The sequence below is a fragment of the Podarcis erhardii genome (assembly GCF_964252035.2).
Source record: "Podarcis erhardii genome assembly, chromosome: 12".
In the NCBI taxonomy this organism is placed as follows: Eukaryota; Metazoa; Chordata; class Lepidosauria; order Squamata; family Lacertidae; genus Podarcis; species Podarcis erhardii.
The window spans coordinates 21,294,205-21,300,508 of record NC_138513.1 but is presented as its reverse complement, the minus strand read 5'-3'; positions in this window follow the sequence as shown (position 1 = coordinate 21,300,508).

The following is a 6,304-nucleotide window of genomic DNA, read 5'->3' as shown; positions in this document are numbered from 1 at the left end:
TGGAGATGTGAGGAATCCTGGCTAGGAATTTTATGGGAGGATAACTACCTGGGAAGGGACAGATACCCGGGCAGGGAGGGAGGGGGGAAAACAGATTTTTGAAAAACTTTATGATTTTTGGATATTGTAAATTTGATTTATACTTTAATATAAAAAAGGGGAGATTGGTATATAAATTTTGATTGATCTTAGAAAAAAGGATTTATTGCATATAAGAAGATAGGGTAATAATATGGGGTTTAATAAGATGAACTAAGTTGGAGAATAATGAGATTAAGTTTAGAGAGAGGAATAAGAACTTGCTGAATTAAATGGGGGAAGTGGGATGTATGTGGAAAAGTGCGTCTTATAGAGAGAAAAATACGGTATATCGCTCAGTGGCCCAACACCCGCTTTTCATGCAGATGATCCCAGCATCCCTAGTTAAAGCAAAGGTTTCAGGTAGGTGGGGAAGGCCCCTCACCTGAACCTCCTGAAAGCTTCTGCAGCCAGCCTGAGCAGCCAGCCAAGAGCTGGATGGACCAAGGGTCTGATTCAGTAGTACAAGGCAGCTTCATGTGACATCCAAGCAGGCCTACTCCTCAGCTAGGGATGCTTCAAGAATAAGCTTATGATGAATCCCTAATCTGCACTTTCTGGGTGAATGTGCAGATTGGAAGGCAGTTGTCCTTTGGTTCTGCACTTTCTCTGAATTATATGATGCTGTTTTTGGCTCCGAAATGGATGAAATCATGTTTACTAATGTATATTTCAGGATGATGTGCCTTTATAAATGTGTATTTTGAGAGAAGTAAGTTTAGAAAGGCACATTTTCTGAGAGTCATCCAAAATACATATTTATATACACATTTTGGTGCGGATTAAAAAGGAATGCATATTAACGAAGAAATGGGATAGAACAAATTCACCTCTGAATACATGCAAAGGTGATACAGACAGGAAACGGACTGATCTGTCCAACCCTCTCTTCGTTTTAGAAATTAAGCCCTGTAGCTGCATCTATAGGATATCTAAACATTAATCTAGATTTGAATAAAAGAGCAGGAATTCCTAAATGCCTTCATAAAGGGCAAGCAGTCTTATAGAGATGTTGCACTCCTGTATTCTGCTCTTCTTTGCATTTGCAATTCAACCATCTTGTCTTCTGGCATTTGAATTATTGCCTGCAGACTATAAATGAGCTAATAATAATAACACAGCAATAATAATAAAAATAATGTTGTTTGCTGCATAGAGAGTAACCAAGTGACTTACATTTCAAGAGCATAGAGTATATAATAAAATCAGGAAAACAGAACAATGAATTATAATAAAAGTCATAGACGATGAAGATTATTACAAATTATTAATTTCCTTTCAGCCTAAGGTCCCAGGGTGTGTTACAGCAACTAAAACACAACATTAACATTAAAACACAATTATTGCACAATATTAAAAACAGTTTAAGACTACTTAGAATAACTTAATCCATCCAAACAACAACAACAACAACAAAACTTCAGCATTGAAGACATATCAGCAATAGAAAGCAAAAACATCTTAACTCAATACCTACATCAACATCCATCACTTAACGATGGCTGTCATTCAGATGTGTAAATAGTTTCCTGTGTTAGGCAGGGCACTTGAGTTTCATCATGCTCCATGCAGGATCTGTGAATCACCCCTGCAAGGTGAATGCGCCTTGATGCCAAAGCTGACGAGTTGTGGAGATGTAGTTGTGAACAGTGTGGGATCTGATTGAAACAAACGAATAGCCACATGATGTTCAAACCACATAGCAGGGATGGGAACTTGTAGCTTTCCAGTTGTTGTTGGACTGCAACTTCCATCAGTTTCAGCCTGCCTGGCCCATGCTAAGGAGTGATGGGAGTTGTTGTGCGGCAACATTTGGAGGGCTGCAAGTTCCTCTGCCCCTGACATGTATGATATGCTACCCTGGGTCAAGATCCAAGGGAGCTAGGCGAGAGAACAGTAACAAGATGATTAGGCTTGTTGTTGTTGTTTAGTCATGTCTGACTCTTCGTGACCCCATGGACCAGAGCACGCCAGGCACTTCTGTCTTCCACTGCCTCCCACAGTTTGGTCAAACTCATGCTGGTAGCTTCGAGAACACTGTCCAACCATCTCGTCCTCTGTCATCCCCTTCTCCTTGTGCCCTCCATCTTTCCCAACATCAGGGTCTTTTCCAGGGAGTCTTCTGTTCTCATGAGGTGGCCAAAGTCATGAAGCCTCATCTTCATGATCTGTCCTTCCAGTGAGCACTCAGGGCTGATTTCCTTGAGAATGGATAGGTTTGATCTTCTTTCAGTCCATGGGACTCTCAAGAGTCTCCTCCAGCACCATAATTCAAAAGCATCAATTCTTCGGTGATCAGCCTTTATGGTCCAGCTCTCACTTCCCACTTCCATACATCACTAATGATTAGGCTAGGGGAAGCCAATATGGTGCTCTCCAGATGTTTTAGTTGACTCCTCCCACCATTCCAGAGAATTGGCCACGTTGGCTGGGACTGATGGGAGTTGTCCAAAACATCAGGAAGGCACCAGCTTGGCAAAGGCTGACATAGAACAGTTTCCACACAGTCTGGATTCCTGATGGCCACTTTGCAGCTGCTTGAGCCTGCGAGCCAGGTCTTGGCTTCTTCTCTGTAGGTAACTTAGAAATTGACTACAAACCTTTGATTTCCACAATGTTTCGTTCACTGCCAAAGCACAGCTCTGGTTCTTTTAAGGGCCTGATCGTATTTTTAGCACTTCCTTCAGCAATTGTTGCATGGCTGCCTCTGAATTATTTGGAATCTTAATTGGTGGAGCAGATGCAAGAGCAAGGATAGGAAAGAGGGGGGAAAAGAGAAAGAAATCCCTGCTGAATTTTCAAGGACGTGCTTGTCAGGTCTTTGGGAGACATTTATGCTCTAAGGTAACACTCTGGAAATGTTTTTTTCCTTGTAGGTTACGAGCAGTGGAATGATTTTTTTTTTTCAGGGCTGCACCTTATTTTGCTTTCAGTTCCAGCTAGCAATATCATACCCAGGGCATATAAAGGATAAATATTGCATTTTGGATATCTCCCCAGCCTGCCATTCCATTCTAATGATATAACAGATAGACCCACTGACAATTGAGTTTCTGCCCTGGCCTGACAGTTGTAAATGCCCCAATTTCAAGTAAAAAATATTTGATTTTTGTGTCCGGACTCAGAATAGATTAGCCTTGGGTCCACATACTACACAATAAGCAGCTGCAGTTCCATAAATGAGCAGAACATGAATGAAACACAACACTTTAGATGGCGAAGGAGTAACGCTGGAGGTTCGTTGGGGAGAATGTAGGAGAAGATAACCTCCTTTACCAGTTGCCAGAAACAGTGGGAGGGGAGCATAGCCACCGTGAGAACAGGATCATAGAACCAACTGTAGAGTTAGAAGGGACCTTGTGGATCATCTAGCCCAGTGATGGCCAAACCTGGCCCTCTAGCTGTTTTGGGACTACAGTTCCCATCATCCCTGACCACTGGTCCTGTTAGCTAGGGATGATGGGATCTGTAGTCCCAAAACAGCTGGAGGACCAAGTTTGGCCACCACTGATCTAGCCCAATCCCCTGCCATGCAGCTGTCCCATCTCAGGCTCGAATCTGCATCCTTGCCATTATCAGCGCCATGCTGTAACCAGCCGAGCTATTTAGGATGCTGGGCTCGATGGACTGGCTTCATCCAGCAGCTTCTTAGTTTCTTAACCTCTCCCCTTTCTACCAAGCACACTTTATGATATGTTATGAACATATGGAGGCACCCTACCTCTAGCTTAAGTGGCTTGCAGAACAGTTTTCCTGCCTCAATTTGCCACCCTTAAAAATGTGCATGACTGGCAAGCGCCCAAATGGAGTATCTCGACTGCAGTTCACTAGGACACAGATGCATCCCCATGGCCCTATTTTTATCACTGAAATGTTAGAAGATATGCAGAAACGATTTAATCAGCAGCTTACACTTTTGAGAAATCCCAGCTTTAAAATTATATTGACCTGAAAGAAGGAAAACTTGCTTCAAAAACTGGTCTAATGACTGGTGACTGGGTGTTTACAATGGGACCTGCAAGGTCTTGACTGTGATTGTCATGTAGGGCTTTATTCGCACTTACCTTTCTCTGCTCTGACACGAGTGCTGAAGCTTGGAACTCTGCCCGGAAAGAGTCGGACAAAAGGTAAGTGTGGCCAAGTCCATAGGGGTTGGAACCTGGGAGACCCGAGTTCAAATCCCTGCTGAGCCATGAAGCTCACTGGGGTGACCCTTGGCCAGTCACTGTCTCTCAGCCTAGCCTACCTTGCAGAGTTCTTTAGAGCAGGCACCCCCAAACTCGGCCCTCCAGCTGTTTTGGGACTACAGCTCCCATCATCCCTAGCTAACAGGACCAGTGGTCAGGGATGGTGGGAGTTGTAGTCCGAAAACATCTGGAGGGCTGAGTTTGGGGGTGGCTGCTTTAGAGGGTAAAATTGGGGATGGAGAAAGAACTGTGTAGGACACCTTGAGCTCCTTGGAGGAAAGCTGAGATAGAAATTAATTTTTTTTGGGGGGGGACACACCCTTGCAGCATGGAGTGCTCCTGTTCATTGTGCCAGCCAGTTGTCCATGCCCTTCTCTCCAATAGTCCATTCCATCCCCTCTCCCACTTGGGTTTCCAGTCATTGGTTGTTTGGAGCTCCCCCCATACATTGGGGTTTTTCTCTCTGCACCAAAATTTTGTTGTACTTCTGCAGCTCTTCGTTTCCACAAGGCTGCTAATGCATCCCTTTTGTGTGACATTAGCCCCAGAAGTTGTTGGGACTCCCAGATTCCTATCACTCCTGACTTTGGGATGTTGAATGTGTTTTAAAGGTACAGGGCGTATTCAGCAAAGGTCCAGGTCTGGTGTTTTTGAGTCAGAATCACAGAAGCTTGTTTTAAATGAGGCAAGAAGTTTTCACAGCTTCTGTTGCATATTTAATGCAAAAACCAAAATGTAGTCTGGGCTGATATCCCCCCCCCCCCCATGCCAAAAGGTCTGAAAAGGTTTGCAACAGGTTGCAAAGATCTTGAATTTTAGAGGGAGAAAACACAGGTTTTGGCACTAGAGCACAATTTATGACTGCACATTTTTTGTTTAGCTGTTAGACTCCTACCAGATGGAAACTTTACTTGTCGTTTTTATGTAGTGCCACCATATTTTATTTTTTTAAAAAAGCAGGAGGGAGACATTATTTCAGATATAGATGTCAGCTGCTTAATCACCTCCCAACTATGATTTCAAGGTCTGGATGTGGAGCAGGCTTTATGTAGATAAAAATATTTGCTTCAGTAAAATCCACACACTAATTTAGAACAATCCTTCAATCCAAATTTCTTTTTTTTACAGAGGAGATTAAATTCTATTTAGGTTCCTCTCTTGTTTGCTACATTAAAAGACAATTAAACATTGGCAGAAAGTTTTTTCTTCAAATGGGAAAGTTTCTTTTTTTAAAAAAAGCATCTAGCAGCTGGTAGCCCTCCTCAGCGATAACGCTTCCCCATTTCCCACCCAAATTTACAGGGAAAGGGGGGGTGTTTAAGGAAAGCATTGTGACACACCAATAAGAAAGGAGAAAAGCTGATTAAAATTTATCACGTCTTACGCAGTAAGTGCCTTGTTTTAAATGAGGTTCCCTAGAAGTACTAAAACAGCTTGGGGTGGTTGCCAGTGCTTGATACACTCAGAGTAGACCTACTGAAATCAATGAACTTTGATTCATTCAGTGGGTCCGAGTAGAACTTGGTTGGATACAATTCTTAGCCCCTTTTTTGCTGGTGGTGCAGGAGGTCATTTCCTTCCATTCTGGGAACTGGGAGCATTGGATGAGCTGTTCTGAGACCTACAGATCCAGTTGTACGTGTGACTGAGTTTGTGTCGGTTCTTCTTGGTGAACCCATAATTGGGAAGGCCACTTCCACGTCATCAATGGGGTGGGCAAAAGATTTGCATGGTTTGTTTCTGAATGTTGCTGTTGATGATGTTAATATGAATTTAGGAAAATGATAATTATTTCATTTTATGCATTGACTGTGCATCCGAGCTGTAAACCGTCATGGCAGTCCAAGAGAACTTAAAGACACCAAACTAGCTGAGTTCAACTAGAGACAGTTAACGTAGCAGTGACATCGGTAGTTTGGTGGTAGATGAGGCTTCCTTTTTATGCAGAAAGTTGCACAGACGTCACCATTTTAAATGATCTGTTGTGTGGCAATGCTGGAAAACGGCTCTGCACAAGATAATTGAGAGTCTTTGCCAGT